A 19,147-nucleotide genomic window follows, 5' to 3' on the forward strand; every position below is an offset into this window, starting at 1 on the left:
GAGGAGTTGGAGATGGCGTTTATAAGTGGTCCACGTTTCACAAGCATACAGTAAGCTTGGTAGTACAATAGCTTTGTAAATAAGCATTTTGGTTTCCCTGCAAATGTCCCAGTCCTCAAACAGTCTGCGCTTCAGTCGGGAATAAGCTGCACTCGCAGAGCTCAGGCAATTTCGACATCCACTGCCCTTGTGGAAAGACAACTGCCCAGGTAGGGGAAGGGTGTGTGGATCCAGAATTGGCCTCCACAGTCACTTACGGACTCACTTTTAAAACTGTGTTTATGGAAGACAATCTTACTCGGCTACAAGTGATTGCCAAAGAAGAAGAAGATATATTGCTGAGGGGGGCAGGAGAAGAGAAGAGGAAAGCAAGTCTTCAGCCACCAGTTATGTCTATGTCTCACCCTGAAAATATAGCCAGAGACATTTTGGCAAATTTAAAAAATCCACCCAGACAGAAATTTTACACCTGAAAAAGAGGACATGTCCTGGGAAAAGAGGACACATGGCAACCCTAAGCTGTAGCTCAGATACGTCTGGAAGGCATCACAGATCTAAACAGAGCCCACCCCTAAAGACATGTAGAGATCTGAAAGTATAGAAATATGGTCACAGGGCCGAGTTTACTTGCTGCACATACTTATTATGGACTCATAAAAACAAGCACTGAAATACTTGTCTTTGTTAATTGTATACGAATGTAGCTTAAAACCTTTTCAAACCCTTTCAGGATGTGAAATCAGCATTGGAAATGTTCTTCTTTTGGCATATGTCATAAACTCCCTTACCTTTGTTTTAGCATGTTTTATGTCATACTTTTAATAATATTAAAAACCTTGCTCTAGGCCTCTGCTGTTTGCAACCACCTACCATTTATCTTTGAGACAATAATAAAAATATGTAAATCTAAAGCCACAAAACTGTATTAAGGTCATGTTAAGGATGTGAGTAATACCACAGAAGCCAGAAGTTGCAAAACTAAGGCTTATGCTTTGCAAACAGCTCCTGGTTCTATGATGCATGCGTAAAGTTTGTCTTATTTTATTACTTATCCGCCCACCCCAGATTCCTCCATTCTTGTGTGAGCTTTTGCCAGAACCTTTATGGGAGGGCTCCCTTTATTAGTTATTGTCTATATTCCTGACTTGGTGAGTTCAGCACCATCCTTATCCTAAGGCACACAATAGGTGTTGCAAAAACCACAAGACCAGCAGCTCCATCAACAGAAGCGGCAATAAACAGGACTTAAAATAGTTGCACAAACGTTGCTTCCTGACCAATTGCAGTGATGTGTCAAAATCTATATTTATTGTTCACTGCCCTGATGTCTTTGATGGTTTATAAATACAGTACTAATAAATAACTACCTAAACGTCAAGCGGGGAAACCACCTCACTGAGGCCGGTGCCTGCAGATACCCTGTCTTAATACAACTCGAGAGAATAACAGAAGCCAGGCAAACAGGACTTGCTCTTCTCACACGAATGGCAGCTTTCAAACAGGAACAGGAAGTGAGGGCTGATTGTTATAGTTCTCTCTGCATCACTGTTATGCATTTTCTCGAAGGAAAGTACTAACGTTTTTCTTCTATTTGCAAGAGCTGAAGGTGGGTGGAACGTTTTTCTGAATCAGCAAATATTACTATCTCTAGCTTTCTCTTTTATTTGCTTTCTTTAACAACAACCATTTATCCTGTACAGTGGTACCTCAGGTTACAGACACTTCAGGTTACAGACTCCACTAACCAAGAAATAGTACCTCAGGTTAAGAACTTTGCTTCAGGATGAGAACAGAAATCACACGGCGGCAGAGGGAGGCCTCAGTAGCTAAAGTGGCACCTCAGGTTAAGAACAGTTTCAGGTTAAGAACAGACCTCCAGAACGAATTAAGTTCTTAACCCGAGGTACCAGTGTATTTTATTCTGTGAACCGCCCTGAAATCTTATGGTGAGGGGCGGTATGTAAATCTGATGACTAATAACAATGACAACATTTGGACGGCAAAATCCTAATAAACAGAGCATAACAGTCCATATTTATTGGCCTGAAACTGCTGCAGATGTAGGACTGTGGAGAGCAGTTGTGGGGCTTTGGGTTTTATAGCGAAAGGTGACCTTTTGGGGAGTGAAAGGTTTTGTTTGAAAGTGAAGCACTTCCCGACAAAAGTATTTACTACAAAGTCAGGGGAGAGTGCTATTTCCTTCATGTTCTGCTTCTGACCTTCCCACGGGCATCTGACTGAAAATGTGATCCAAAGATCAGTTTTGCTGATCATGCCTGTTGTAGTGGCTACAGTGAGTAGGGAACAGTTCCTGAGAGCCAGCGTGGTGTAGTGGTGAAGAGCGGTAGACTCGTAATCTGGTGAACCGGGTTCGATTCCCCGCTCCTCCACATGCAGCTGCTGGATGACTTTGGGCCAGTCATACTTCTCTGAAGTCTCTCAGCCCCACTCACCTCACAGAGTGTTTGTTGTGGGGGAGGAAGGGAAAGGAGATTGTTAGCCGCTTTGAGACTCCTTAGGATAGCGATAAAGCAGGATATCAAATCCAAACTCTCCTTCTTCTTCTTCTTCTTCTTCTTCTTCTTCTTCTTCTTCTTCTTCTTCTTCTTCTTCCCCAGCAAAATCTGTTCCCTCTATTGCCAAGAGCAGGGACAGACTGAATGGGTCTCCACACATTGCTCCAGTTCATTTCTCTTAAACTGGCTGACAGAAAATTTTAAAAACTTGTACTCACTTAATCATTTTTGCTTTCGGGGCAGTTTCCCTATGTGAAAATGAGGCAGCACTTAAGATGATGCTCTGCTCTGACTTTTATAAGATTCTCGGAAACTATAGTGCATCTAAGTCAAAGACTAGGTAGGTTTCAGTGCTAGAATATTTGTGCCCTAATTAGGAACGTGATAAAATATGCAGCCTGCATTGTCTATCATAGGCATTCGTTCACCTTAGAAAGTAAACAGAACACATAAGTGAGACAAGTCAATTTGTAATGACATATTTAACTTCCACATCTGTCTATCCTACACACTAGAAGATGATTGATATTCCTTAGCTGTTTAATTGTTCTTGTTCTGAATGCATTAAATATCCTGACCACAGCCTAATAAAATGGAGCAGTGCACAAACTGATTCTAATCTTATAAATAGCTAATATGAGCTCATATTGGCTTGAGAGGTAAAAGATGATCGGTTCAGGGATTATTTGTAAGATTTTTTTACACCATACTTTGATGGCTTAATACAGCAGTGGAGAAGCTTTTTGGTCCCTTTTTCCCCGTGAGCCACATTTGACTGGTGGGGGACAGACCACCTGTCAATCACCTGGCATCACTGGGCTCCAGTGTATTGCAGTGTTCCTGGTCCAACATCCATAGTAGCCCAATGTCCACTGAATACTGAATGCCCACTGTGGGGTGTATTGCTTAGGGTTCTTGACTAGAACCTGGGAGATCTGGGTTCCAATCCCTGCTCTGCCATGAAACTCAGTGGGTGACCTTGGGCCAACCACTTCCTCTCAGCCTAACCTACCTCACAGGGTTGTGGGGATTAACTGAGGCAGAGAAGAACCATGTATGTCACCGTGACCAACTTGGAGAAAAAGGTGCAATATAAATATAATAAGAATTGTTGTTGCTGTTTAGTCATTTAGTCGTGTCCGACTCTTCGTGACCCCATGGACCAGAGCATGCCAGGCACTCCTGTCTTCCACTGCCTCCCACAGTCAAATTCATGTTGGTAGCTTCGAGAACACTGCCCAACCATCTCGTCCTCTGTCATCCCCTTCGCCTTGTGCCCTCCATCTTTCCCAACATCAGGGTCTTTTCCAGGGAGTCTTCTCTTCTCATGAGGTGGCCAAAGTATTGGAGCCTCAGCTTCAGGATCTGTCCTTCCAGTGAGCACTCAGGGCTGATTTCCTTCAGAATGGATAGGTTTGATCTTCTTGCAGTCCATGGGACTCTCAAGAGTCTCCTCCAGCACCATAATTTAAAAGCATAAATTCTTCAGCAATCAGCCTTCTTTATGGTCCAGCTCTCACTTCCATACATCACTACTGGGAAACCCATAGCTTTAACTATATGGACCTTTGTTGGCAAAGGATGACAAAAAAATAATTAGTTATCACATTGTTTGGTTTCTCTATATGCACATTTAAAAAAAAAATGGACAAAGAATGCCGAGAGACATGCTTTACAAAAGGAAAGCATATTGGGGGAGTGGTGTTTACGTATGCATAGGTATTTAAAATGACATCTTTTGATGCTACCAATTATTGTAAGGTGCAAGAGATTGAGTGCATCTTCTCAGGAATACCTGCTGCACCAGAGTGAACCTTCCTAGCCCAAACAATGTTTTAAAGAAACAAATAATGCTCGTCAAGGAATGTTCACACATGACCTGGATCAGAAGGAAGGAAATCAAACGCCCCCCAAAAAGATCCCTTAGAAAGCACATGGCTTGAAAATAGCCCAGGTGGTGGCTGTTGTTTAAATATGGAATGCTTCCATGCTGGAATTATTCCAGTGTAACTCCAAAGGTACAAGAAAAAAATGAGGCACCCTTGGTTTTGAACCAACACTGTGAGGAGGTGGGGAGTTATGAGGCCTTGACAGTGCCTCCAGTCCTACTCAAGAGAGGCACATAGAGTGAAGGGGATTCTGGGAGGAGTTTGAGTTTCCCCAGCAACCATCTGCGTCCCCCTAGGCAGGGCCACCCGACACTTTGAAAACCATTTGTTTATCACAAAGATGCCTTTGGTAGTCCCAAAGCACATGGGTGAGGGTGCTGTTGTTTTTGTTTCCATTTCTGTCCTTTGCTTTGGGCAGCCATTGTGGCTTGTAGCAGGTGGTGGGAAGCTATATATCTGGCATGTTGGGATTCCGGCTAATCTCCTGAATTCTGATCTCTACGGAAATAAAGATGTCTTTACTTTACGTTTCCGAGATGCTTTGCCCGTTCGATGTATACAAGTCCCAAAGAAGAAGAGCGGGGCAAGCTTGGCCAATGCCAAAAAAGAAGAAGAGAAAAACAAACAAAACCCAGAAACTGAAAAACAACAACCCGCCATTGTTTCAATTGTCTAATCGGCTCAACCTTTGTGGGGGGAATAACCCCAAACCTTGGACTGGAGCCAGCAACTGCCATTTAGGTATTTGCATCTGTTTATCCTCTCAGTCAAATGCCTTTTGTCTTAGCCCTGACAAGGGAGTGCAAATGTTCTGACCCCAACAAGCGGTTCTCAAACATCGGATAAAAGGCATCTATTCCCCCTTTCTAAGAGGACGGAGTCATACTTTTACCCTTCTTTATTTCTCTTTACCAGCTCTGTACTTTTGAAGGCAGTTGTTGTTGACAAGACTTGCATAATTCACCTTCCCTGTGTGTGGAGAATCTCTTGCACACTCTTTGGCTGGCCTTTTCAGAATTCGTTTCAAGAGCTGGGCCACTATATCACTTTGAACACTGAAACACATCTTGCTTTTGTGAAAGCAGCCATGCTCGGTTTTAGCATTTTTGCGCTCTGACCAAACCGTGTGCAGTAAGAAACGATGCTATTTCATTTCAACGTTGAAGCTGTAACGTACTTATCTATATGGCTTAGCAGCAGAAAGCAGCCTTTAAGGGACAGGATTTCTGAATTAAGACAAAAAATTGTGTAACAACAATTGTTTATTTTGAAAATAAGCCTTACATTTCTGCAGCTGCTGATCACCTGCCAAATTAAATGGTTTCTTTCACGGTGCCTGTGGAAGTGGCTTGTGCAGATTTCAACCATTGCACAATGTTTGGCTGAACCAACCTACATCCTGGATGAAACGAAGAAATGGACTCAATGGAATCAAATCTGAAAATTGACTTTTTGCATTTCTTGATATTATGTATTTAAAAAAAAAAAAAAAAAGACCAGGAAGAAATCATTCTTATTCTGTTGGAAAGAGTTTTACAGCACACACATATAATTAGAGGGAACGGGCAGACTTTGTTAAGAAGAATTATTGGCAGTGTTGCACAGTGTGGACACCCTTTTCACAAGATTTACAGCTGGACTGTTCTCAAGACTGAGCTCTGTACCATGAGAACCGTCATTTACATAAGCAATCTTTAAAGTTCATGATTAATATCATGTTTCACTGAGCACTGGAAAACAGGAGAAAGGCTTTGTATTAAACCAAACCTGGTGAAAAGAGGTAGTGTTGTCTAGTTTTAGCTCAGCTTTTTTTATTATTTAAGGACCCCCCCCCCCTTTGCAAAGCTCCAATGCCTAAAACATTTGGAAAGGCTCCTTTAAGATCAAACACAAAAATAAAAGTATTCTGAGGAAGCACAAATTAAGCCTCCAGCTAGATCTGCAACATAAATTTAAGATCTAAGCTTAACTGTTCTGGCAAGCCTGATAAACTCCGTGCTGAGAAAGGAGCCTTTAAGCTTGCTTACCAAGGGCTAGGTTAAAAATTAATTCTTAACCCCTAGTGAGGGGTAGTGTGTAGTTCTGAGGGCATCTTCTCATAAGCATGCAAATTATATGCCCAGAGGAATATTCACACACGCACACACAAGCCCAGTTTTTGGACTTTACTCTAGCATGCATTAGAGGAGGGGGCTTCAGTCAGTGGTACAGCATCGGCTGTGTATGCAGAAGATCCCAAGACCCCCAGCATCTTCAGGTAGGACTGAGAGACCCCCCGTTTGAACACCTGGAGGGCCACTACCAGTCACTAGAAAATAGGCAGTTAGAAGGAGCAATGGGCAGCACCCTATGCTGCTACAATAGAACTGGTAAGTCTCCTCTGACTCAGACAGTTGTTATTATTATTATTATTATTATTATTATTATTATTATTATACCCCGCCCATCTGGCTGGGTTTCCCCAGCCACTCTGGGTGGCTCCTAACAGAACACTAAAAACAAAATAAAACTTCCAACATTAAAAACTTCCCTAAACAGGGCTGCCTTCAGATGTCTTCTAAAAGTCAGTTGTTTATTTCCTTGACATCTGATGGGAGGACGTTCCATAGGGCGGGTACCACTACCGAGAAGGCCCTCTGCCTAGTTCCCTGTAACCTCCCTTCTTGCAGTGAGGGAACCGCCAGAAGGCCCTCAGCGCTGGACCTCATTGTCCAGGCTGAACGGTGCGGGTGGAGACGCTCCTTCAGGTATACTGGACCGAGGATGTTCAGGGTTTTAAAGGTCAGCACCAACACTTTGAATTGTGCTCGGGAATGTACTGGGAGCCAAGAACCGGTGTTATATGGTCTCGGCGGCCACTCCAAGTCACCAGTCTGGCTGCCGCATTGTGGATTAGTCATAGTTTCTGAGTCACCTTCAAAGGTAGCTCCACATAGAGCTCATTGCAGTAATCCAACGGTGTCATCCTATTCACACCCACCCAGAAGTAAGACCCATAGTATTCAGTGGGAGTTACTACCAAGTAAGTGTTCTACGACTGCAGCTTCAGTGCCTTACATGGAGCAAATGCAAGTTAAGCCAACAAACTTGCACACTCAAGCCATGGTGGCAACCTTCCAACCTAAGCCCCACTCTTCACCAACAGGAGATTAAGGAAGCAGTGTTTTTAAGGAAGCAGTGGTTGGACAGTGTTCTCGAAGCTACCAGCATGAGTTTGACCAAGCTGCGGGAGGCAGTGGAAGACAGGAGTGCCTGGCATGCTCTGGTCCATGGGGTCACGAAGAGTCGGACACGACTAAACGACTAAACAACAACAGCAACATTAATTTGTTTGTTTGTTTATAACCCACCCATTTGGCTGCCCAAGTGCCCTGGGAAAAAATGGTCATTCCATTTTTTCAATGCAAGATGGTGGAGGACGGTTTGGGTGCTGCACTTTCGCCCTGGGAAAAGCACTTTTTTTGGGGGGGGGGCAAGAGTGAGGTATGAGTCACGCTTGTCCCAGTTTTGCGTTTGAAAAAGTTGGACTTTATGTACAGTGGTACCTCTGGATACATACTTAATTTGTTCCGGAGGTCCGTTCTTAACCTGAAACTGTTCTTAACCTGAAGCACCACTTTAGCTAATGGGACCTCCCACTGCTGCCATGCCGCCGCCGTGCAATTTCTGTTCTCATCCTGAAGCAAAGTTCTTAACCCGAGGCAATATTTCTGGGTTAGCAGACTCTGTAACCTGAAGCGTATGTAACCCGAGGTACCACTGTATGCTGAAAGGGACATAGCTCAATGGTTGAGCATTTGCATTGCAAGCAGAAGGTCCCAGTTTCAGTTCCCAGCATCTTAAGATACTGTACAACTGAGAGAGATTGTTGTCTGAAATCCTGGAGAGCTGCTGCCAGTCAGTGTAGACAATACTGACTGAACCAGATGGACTCAATGTTCTTACGCAGTATACGGCAGCTTCCTACCATTTCAGATTGCAAGAGTACTCCTTGGTTGGGACAGTGGGATTCCATATGGAAAACTGGATGTCAGGGATGAGGTTCTAGCTACTAATGCACAGAACAGTGTATTTCGATCTGAGTCACTTTTGTATGTAATAAATTGTAAGTGTGTTCCCTTCTGTTTCTGCATACCCTTTGAAACGGGTTTAAAGAGAATCCATACAAACATTTGTATTTAAATTTAAATTCACACTTCCCCAAATTTTGTGATACAGTTCCAGGCTCAAAAAACCCCGAGCCAAAATGCATTGAGTATTTTACAGTAAAATGTGTTTAAAAATATGTACATTGAGATAGAATACATATTTGCGTACATATTTTGTGATGCGATTATATTGTGGTCTACATATTGATCCCGGAGTTGCAAATTCATTTTAAAATACGGACCAAACAAAATTCCATCCCTAGTTTAAAATTGAGAGTATGGACGTTTTTGGTAGCAGATAAATTGCAAAGGACTTGTAATGCTCTCCTCAAGTCTGAAGCATGCATTAGAAGCCCCAGAGTTCTTCGGCAGCTCAGGCACCAAGGAAGGCAGTTAGGTGGGATGGGCCTATCTACCCTTGAAATGATGGCTGCACCTGCTACAGCCAGTTAAAGGGCAAAGACCCACAACTACTGCCAATATTGCCTCAGCTGTCCAACCAAGTTATACTCAGAGTAGATCCATTAAAATGAACACACCCAAGTTGGTCATGCCCATTTATTTCAGTGGGTTTACTCTGAGTAGGACTTATACTGGATACAATCCTTGAAATTATTATCTAGCCTAACACAACTGATTATAGTATGCCTGGAGGAGCGTCTCCACCCCCATCGTTCAGCCCGGACACTGAGGTCCAGCTCCGAGCGCCTTCTGGTGATTCCCTCACTGGTAGTGGCACCCACCCTCCTATCAGATGTCAAGGAAATAAACAACTATCTGACTTTTAGAAGACATCTGAAGGCAACCCTGTTTAAGGAAGTTTTTAATGTTTGGTGTTTTATCGTGTTTTTAATATTCTGTTGGGAGCCACCCAGAGTGGCTGGGGAAACCCAGCCAGATGGACGGGTTATAAACAAACAAACAAATAAATTATTATTATTATTATTATTATTATTATTATTATTATTATTATTATTATTTCAGGATATTTTTGTTTTACACACAAATATGCATAACATGCTGATATCCAGTATTATAAACCCTGGAAAGGCAGATAAATACAACATAAACATTATTTGTCTTTCTGTCAGATAACTTGATATGAACGTAACATTATAACCAAGTTATTCTTTTCTGTCTGGTTTTTTGAATATATGGTTCTTCAGTTAAGTTCTGGATAGTTGGATATTTAAAAATGAGGACCATTTCTCACAATAGCTGCACTTTAGCTTGCAATTCTGTAATAATATGAATTTTCTGACTTACATTGTATTTTGCATGTCTGTTGATATGTGCAGGTGTTGTTTTTATCGGTGCCGTCACCGTGTAGAAAATTAGATATCAATAAAGTATAAGGAAAGGGTATTCTTCTATCATCTGAATATTTCCCAATATATGATTTTCCCCTTTACAATAGTGATAGCCAGAACTGACCATGATACATCAGAGGAGACCTTCTTGTTGCTGGTTGATATAGTACTTGGAATTATGAGTCTTGAAAATTATGCTTCTGGTAAGAGACAGGTTGGGGGGAAGAGGGGGAAGAGTGATTTTAATCCAAATGCAAAATTTAGACACAACCTCTGCAGACTCGGGATGGTATTTTACTTGTAGGAACAAGTGGGTATTGTAACACGAATGTTTTTTGGACCCTCAGCAGTCTGGTACACAAATAAAGGTAAAGGGGTTAATGCTAAAAGTGACAGATTTAAACTCTGGTTCAAGACATTGGCTTCCCTGATAATGAGCATTGCATAAAGATATGGCTAGGCAGCATTCCAGGAAAAACATCTACTCTTAATTTAATGATCTAAGAGCCCAATCCTGCAGACAGTCATTCTGAGTTTGTCTTACGCTCATCACAGTGGCGTCACTGGGATATGTTCTCTTTTGCACCCAGGGCACATTGTATTTTCACTTCAGTTTCGGGAAAGATTTTTAAAGATTGCACAAGGCTTCAGTGATTAGTTCCACTATTGGCTAGGGTGAGAGGATTCTGATGGACTTAGGCTTTGTACGCATTACTAGCTTAAAACACAGCTAGGTCATTCTTTTTCCTAATTCGGGTTAAAGTTACAGCAGTACTGCAAGCACTTTCCCTTTTTGAAATATTTGGGCATAAGATCAGCCCTGCTAGATAAGACCAAAGTCCCATCTTCCCCAACACTCCTTATTTTCCAACATAAAGTGAAGCAAACATATCAGGATTGTTTTATTTTTATTTTTTACAGGGGGTGAAATAGAACAGAGTGAAAGAACATTTCTTGCGCAATGAACCTAACATAGAAGGTGCTTAAAGTTTTTTTTAAAGTGCTGCTGCTTCTACTGCTGCTGATTTAAAGAAAGCAAATTTCAGTAAGAGGGTTTGGACCACTGTAATCCCACATACACAGGTGCTCGCTTTGGGTCGGGTTTACATACAGTGACAAAATACATGAAGTTTCATAGATTGAATTAGTTCCCTAGCTGCGGCTAATATGATGTGTACACCACTTTCCAAAAGAGCAGTGGCAGCACGCTGGATATAGAGAAAACCAGGGTGTGAGTCCGCAGGCTTAGGGCTAGTAAGGGTGTGTCCATCAGCTCCTTGCGTCCCCTGGGACCAGTTGCCATCTCTCACCCTAATCTACCTCACTGCATTGTTGTTGTGAGAATGGATGCAGGTGGCACTGTGGTCTAAACCACGGAGCCTCTTGGGCTTGCCGATCAGAAGGTCGGCGGTTCAAATCCCCGTGACAGGGTAAGCTCCCGTTGCTCGGTCCCTGCTTCTGCCAACTTAGCAGTTCGAAAGCACGTCAAAGTGCAAGTAGATAAATAGGTACCACTGCAGCGGGAAGGTCAACAGCGTTTCCATGCATTCTGGTTTCCATCACGATGTTCCGTCGCAACAGAATCGATTTAGTCCTGCTGGCCACATGACCCAGAAAGCTGTCTGTGGACAAATGCCGGCTCCTTTGGCCTGAAAGCAAGATGAGCGCCTCAACCCCATAGTCGCCTTTGACTGGACTTAACTGCCATGGGGTCCTTTACCTTTTTTTACCTTGTGCGAGAATGGAAGTTCATGTGTGCTGACCTGAGCAACCTGTGGGAAGTGGTTGTTTCAGGGGGCCAAATTTGGGGAGGGATGAAATTCTGCCCAGTTCTCCTTTTGCTTCCTGTTTCTGGCAGCTACTATTTTCAAATCCAAAAATGCCCTAAAATAATGCTGCATAGCACAGTTCTGATGGATAAAAAGAACTGCAGCTCGTGAACACTACATGCTGAATTATTAACAGTCACTTTATATCACTCTTTGAACAGGTGCCAGTGCTGGGGTTGTAGACAATGTTAGACCTACTCAAGTAGACCCACTTGAATTCATAGGCATGAGTAATTTAGGTCCATTATTTTCCATGGGTTTATCCTGTGTATAACTTAGCTGAGTACAACGGTTTGTTACTGGACTCATATGTGATCAAGTGGTCATTGTATTGCACAGTCTCAGCTCACCACACCACCAGAAATCACCTGGAATTAAATCATCTGTTGCCAAAATCAGTGAGATCTTGGGGGCCCACAAAAATTTACCTGGCTGAACAAATCAGGCCCCCAAACTGGGCATTAGACACCCCTGGCCTTGATATTCCAGACACTTCACACTGCATGCCAATATAATATTGTGTAGTTTTATTTCCTCATGCAGTCTCTGGTACTTCACAGAGTTGACTCCCAGAATTCGACCATGTTGTTCCTAGTTCAAGTTCCACTCCCTGCTTCAGGCAAAAGAGGAGCCTACCATTTTGAACTTCGAAAACAACAGAAGCAGTCAGGGAGCAGGTAGTGCCAATAATCTGGCATAGTAATTGAATGATTAGGTTAATCATAGGATAGGCCCATCTTGCTCAACCGATGCCTTGTCTCCTTGATGCATATATCAGTAACCGTATCAGTTGCAACATGCACTAAGCTGCTGAGTTCTACGAAACGCAGCCCTTGGAAAGAGTTAAAACGCTTCATTAGGCGGAACGCCAGGATATTCAGGGCCTTCCACTACCCTATGAATGGCAATATCTCAATGTATCATCACAGCCCGGGGTGGCAAGGTGCTATTCCCATCTAGCTTCTTCAGAATGGAGATGGGCAACAGTCTGGAGGTTTTGCTTCACACGCATCTAAACCCTGCCAAGTGAAGAAGAGGTCACAAAAACATCATTAGTGTGAGCGCCTGAAATTTTCTGCGTCTGTCGAATGGCATCCATGGCTCACTAGCAGCAGACGAACTGATGCTCAACTTTGGCCAGTAATGCACAGCAGGACTGTGCTTGGAATGTGTATATTTTATGTAACCATGCAGGATTCCAAACAAGACTCACCTTGCTAATCATTTGCCTTGCCTTGCTGTTGTTCTGCTCCCATTTGCTTCCCTGGCTCTGCTTCTTCCTGAGGCCATTTTCTTCCTTCTCGTCATCGCACGACTACTGTCCTTCACTTCAGTTGCCTGCCTTCTCATCTGTCCGGCTGCAGCACCTCACAAGATTTCGTTACGGTATTCATGGGATACCACAACCCATGAGATGAAATGGAGGGTGAGGATAAATCAAGCCATGGATCGTAAGGGCAGAGAAGCAGCAAAATGGTGCTGGGGGAGGACAAAAGGAACGCTGAACAACATTGAAACAGCATAAATGTGTAAGGTTGTCTCCAGCCAAGTCCTTTCACACAAGATCTTCTGCTTGTGCAACAGAACGTCCCCTCACGCTCTTCTCTACACACACACCCCAACTGGGAACGGTGTGCCACAATTTAGGAACTGCCTACGGCAAAGAAAGTCCTCTCTGATTATCCATTCCCTGCACTTGTTTTAATGATAATAATAATAATAATAATAATAATAATAATAATAATGGTTTTAACAAAAACATTACGTGTAAGAGGCAACACTGGACCCATGACTGAAAATAAAACAATACCTGGAAGCCAGTGGAGTGGATGCTGCAAAGCTGAAGCAGGCTGATATTTGTGGATATTATTATTATTAATAATAATCAATCAATCCATTAATTAATTAATTAATTTCATACACTGCTCTTCATCTGAAGATCTTTTCCCCACTCATTCCAGGCACAGGTCCACACTGTGTTTGAGTGTTCTCTCTTTTTTTACCCCAAAGCTTTACCCACAAAAGCCAACTCTTTATCACTCAAACAGAGCAAAAGAGCAATTTGCAGAGTGCTGTTTGTTCTGATTCAGCTTTAAAGAGCGGGTTCTCATGGGGGGAAATGCGGAGAAGAAGAAAAAAAAAGAGTGCTCAGACATGAAGCACAGGCTGTTCCTGGAAAGCACAGAGGCTCCTTGGAGTTGGCTCCTATGATTCAGGGGGTGGCACAGGGCACCATCCAGATGCTTGGGTAAAGCTGTCAGATGTTCGCTACTTAGCGGCTGTGCAGATGCTTCTTCGGCTGTTGCCATCATCCATGTCCCTCAAACCTGAAACTATCCCTCCCTGACACAAATGAGAGTGGAAGGGAGTGGCTAGAAAGGGGCAGAGATATTGCTTTAAGCTATAGTGGGCAGGAGAAATTTTGGATATAAAAATAAATGATGAAAAGAGTGAAAGAAATAGAAGGACCACAGGAATTTAGTGCACACAAATTCTCTGTATGGAGATCTTGCATTTCAGAATTTAGAAAGAAAATGATCAGCCGGTTCTTAAACCGCAGCTTCAAATGTATTGTTGAAATGTATTATTTTAGTAAACTCCTGATTCCGAGTGGAAGCCATGCATCGGTCCAGAACATCTGCATTTCCGCAGATAGATATAGGTAGGCTGAGAAAGCGATCAGACTAGCATCTGTATATTTGGCAGACGTTCAGCCATTCTGCGGTCTCCTCTTTCACCGCTTTTCTCTTTCTTCTGCTGTACGGCGAAGGGACCCGAGAACCCGTGGAGATTTGGGAAGGATCGGAAAAGAACATGTTGAAGGCTGTGCTGACAACTACGAAGTTGAAGCAGATGAAAACCAACTGCTCATTATGCAGCGGAGAACTGGAGTTTTGAGAAATCTGACTCTCGCTGAAAGTATTGCTTATTTAAAGATCCGGTGTTGGGTAACAATATACTCCTCGCTATCGCATCCTTTACGAAAATCCTGCGTGGCAGGTCAATGTTATTGGGACTAACAGAAAACTTAATGGTCAAGAGAAGAATTGAACTCCCTGTATGTAGGGTTTTCCCCGCCCCTCGGTCCAATGTGCAGAGAGTTTGAGTTTTGTTTCAAGGAAGAACATTTATATATGAAACCCTCCAGCTGTAACCTGAAATAGTATCCGCTGGAAAGCTGGTTCTAGGTGGGAATGGGCCATTGCTCAGTGGAAGAGTACATGCTATGCTTTGCATACAGAAGGTCCTAGGTACAATCCTGGCAACTCTTGGGAAAGACCGTGAGTCCTGAAAGGCCTACTTTTGTTACGTTATTGTCGTGTTTTTCATATTGAAAGCCATCTTGAGCATGGTTTGAACAGTGGAAAGTCGCCATACAAATAATTATGTATGCATATATGTCTGTTATGCTGTAAGTAATACAGAACCAGGTAGCCCAATGCTCTTTATTTTTTAAAAAAGTCTTTTTTATTAAAAGTTTTCAACATAAAATACAATGGAAGCCAAACTAATCTAAAGAAATTAAATAGAAAAGAAGCAATAATAAGCAAAAGAAGAAAATAAAGAAGAAGAAAGAGAAGAGAAGAGTCTTCGGGTGTCCCAATTTTCTAGGGACAGTTCTTTGTGTATTGTGGCTAAGCTTGAGAGGCAGAATAAAATGACCTTAGAAGAAGCTCAGTAAGAACCAAGGGCTGCAGATCCTATTTTCCAGGGTCAGTCCCAGATTTCTGATATGATCCTGGAACGTCCTGTTTTTCTTTAGTACGTCCCTATATTCATCAGAGAAATGTTGGAGGGTATGGAAGAGAAAGAAGAGAAACTAAACACAAGGCCCTCTATCACAATTATATCTTAACACTTATTCCACACATAGAAAAGTGAACCTTCCCAGCTCTCACCTGGGAGCTTTCCCCTCTTCTCCCAGCCTCCCACAGGGCCCATCATCTTCTGTCCTCGATGGACCAATGTTCTGACTCAATATAAACCGGTTTCTTACATTCCTGCATATATGGTGTTGCCAATCTGGCTTTGTTTTAGATGGCATGTATATTCCAGTCCTATGTCTGTTTACTCAGAAAAGAAAGTTCCTTGAGTGCCCTGGGAATTACTTCCATGTAAGCATGAACAGCTGTAGTTCACAACAGGTAGATTCTTTTTCAAAACACCGTGGTGGATACCAATTTGGCTTTGTAAAAGGAGCCAAGAAATCTGGAGAAGCAAGCTAGATCTTGTTCTGTCTCATCAGCATCAGCAAAACTGTCAGCTATATTTTCATTGCAACATTTTTATTACATCTGATGATTTATTATTTCTTCATTATCTTTTTTAAAAAGAAAAAAATAATGTGGCCTAGACCAAATTGAAGATGTGCTTCCAAAATATATATAAACATGAACAACATAAAATGTACCAATAATCTGACCTTGCCGATCCTGCCCTAATTGCCCCCAAATTATTTTAATAACCCATAATAACTCAGCATCTCTCTACAGCAGGACATAAATTAAAGATCTAAAAGAGCACAGATTTTTCATTTTTTTTCCCAACCTTGCTGGAGAGTCTTGATAAATCAGCTACAGAAAGACCTTTAATTAATGAAGTCTACTGCTGCAATATCCAAAACGTTTGTAGGTGTTTTCCAAATATACAGGAAGATAATCATATGGGATCTGGGAAGTGGCTTGGAAGCAACTAAAGCTGCATCATTGATGAAGGTGCTCAAGAGCTATTAAGCAGGCGCCATCAGTATTAAGTTTGAGAGGTCTGCAAAAGAAAAACCCCTTCATCTATTTACTCAGGCTCTCCCAGATATGTGACCTGGGTAATAGGAATAGTTTTATTGTTGTTTATCTAATTTCTGGGGGTTTTTTATTCTTGTTTTATGTACACCAATTGGATTTTTTTTAAGGATCAAGCACCGGTCCGTTGTTATGTATTATAAATAGAAATAAGCAGAACTTCTTGGATGGGAGAGAACTGTGTTGGGTGCTTCTTGTGGTCTTTGTGTTCCTAGTAAGCTATTTTGAAGATGGGTGTCATGCCTCAGCTGTGGGTCTCCTCATCAGAGGAGGGTCAGGATGACCCAGACTTACACCAAGCCCCAGGGGGCAAGGAGCCAGAATCCTGCAGTGAGGCTGAGGAGGGGCCATGAGGTTGAACAGGTCCCAAGCCTGAGGGAGAGGTGGTATCTTAAACAGCAGCTGCCTTGGGGACCCTCCAGCTCAATCTGTGAGTGAAACCCTGTGCTTCTGCCTCAAAGTGTTTTAGCCCAATATATATCACCAGTTAAGGGGACGCGGGTGGCGCTGTGGGTAAAAGCCTCAGTGCCTAGGACTTGCCGATTGAAAGGTCGGCGGTTCGAATCCCCGTGGCGGGGTGCGCTCCCGTTGCTTGGTCCCAGCGCCTGCCAACCTAGCAGTTCGAAAGCACCCCCGGGTGCAAGTAGATAAATAGGGACCGCTTACTGGCGGGAAGGTAAACGGCGTTCCGTGTGCTGCGCTGGCTTGCCAGATGCAGCTTGTCACGCTGGCCACGTGACCCGGAAGTGTCTCCGGACAGCGCTGGCCCCCGGCCTCTTGAGTGAGATGGGCGCACAACCCTAGAGTCGGACACGACTGGCCCGTATGGGCAGGGGTACCTTTACCTTTTTTTATAACACCAGTTATATATAACTTGGGTCTTCAGCTGCTTTTGGATTACAATTCCCATCATTCCTGACCACTGGCCATCTGCTAGCTAGGGATGATGGGGGCTGTAGTCCAAAAAAACAGCTGGAGACCCAAGTTTGGGAATCACTGAATAACACAAAATTCATTAACCAAGTGCATTTATTATATTTTCATGATAACACCCCCCTCTTCTGTTCATATAGCACTCGTGGTGACTGAGATCAGTTAAAAAGGGTACACTGCAATCACTGTGACAACAGCATGATAAAATACCATTTAAAAATCCAATGCTGTCTAATGCAGAAGTCAATAAAATCTATTACATGCTATTTAACAACTTACGGAAACGTTTGGTGGATTCCTGGGAGCCCCATTCTGACACTCACTATCTGGCTTAAGTGAAGGCGCAAGGAGGGAGGGAGAGTGGGCACAAAGGTGCCAACTCCACCCTCCATCTGAGGACAACTCGCCAAGGACAACTGTTTGCAGGGAGCCTTCTGCACTCATGGAAGCTTTTGCACAGTGGAAAAGCAGGAGCTCTCCATGGTACAAGGAGCCTCCATGACCACAAGAAGCTTCTCCTCTGCAGACAGTTGCCCTTGAATTCACGGAGGGGGTACAGGCACGGGCAGACCTAGTACACTCTCCCCGCTCAACATGTGCATCTAAGACAGATAGCAAATGCCTGATTCAGGTTAGATGATGATGATTTTATTTATATGCTGCCCATCTGCCTCAGTAGCCTCAGCCACTGAGCAGCTCCCAACAAAATATTAAAAAGACAATGAAACACCAATAATTTAAAAACTTCCCTGAACAGGATTGCCTTAAGATGTCTTCCAAAATTCAAATATTTGTTTATTTATCCCTCATTGCGAGAAGTAAGGTTACAGGGAACCAGACAGAGGGCCTTCTCGGTAGTGGCACCTGCCCTGTGGAACGCCCTCCCAGCAGATGTCAAGGCAATAAACAACTATTTTACTTTTAAAAGACAACTGAAGGCAGCCCTCTTTAGGGAAGTTTTTAATGTCTGATGCTGTACTGTTTTTAATATTCAGTTGGAAGCCGCCCAGAGTGGCTGAGGAAACCCAGCCAGATGGGCGGGGTATAAATAATAAATTATTATTATTATTATTATTATTATTATTATTATTATTATTATTATTTTATTTGACATCTGATGGGAGAGTGTTCCACAGGGAGGATGCCACTACTGAGAAGGCCCTTTGCCTGGTTCCCTGTAGCTTTCCTGTAGCAGTGAAGAAACTAGCAGAAGACCCTGGGAGGAGGACCTCAGTGTCCAGGCAGAATGATGGGGGTGGAGTCGCTTCAGGTATACTGGGCTGAGGCCATTTAAGACTTTAAAGGTTAGCACCAGCACTTTCAATTGTGCTCGGAAACGTACTGGGAGCCAGTGTAGATCCTTTAGGACTGGTGTTATATGGTCCTGGTGGCTGCCCCCAGGTGCCAGTCTAGGTACTGCATTCTGTATTAGTTGTGGTTTCTGAGTCACCTTCAAAGGTAGCCCCACATAGAGCGCATTGTAGTAGTACAGTAGATGTCATATCAAGAAGTGGAAACGAGGGAAGGTCCATGGTAAGATGATACATTTTCAACAACAACAACTGAAGGTTAAAAGGGAGACAAATATTAAGGGAAATTCTACAAACTGGGAATCCAACTTGACTGAAATGGAAGGGGGGGGGCGATAAGTTCGTTAAACCAGCTATGAAGGACCAATGCACTCTAGTTAATTGAAGAAGGCATTTTTTGTCTCTACAAAGTT

The sequence above is a fragment of the Podarcis tiliguerta genome (assembly GCF_965153285.1).
Source record: "Podarcis tiliguerta genome assembly, chromosome: 1".
NCBI classification, from domain to species: domain Eukaryota; kingdom Metazoa; phylum Chordata; class Lepidosauria; order Squamata; family Lacertidae; genus Podarcis; species Podarcis tiliguerta.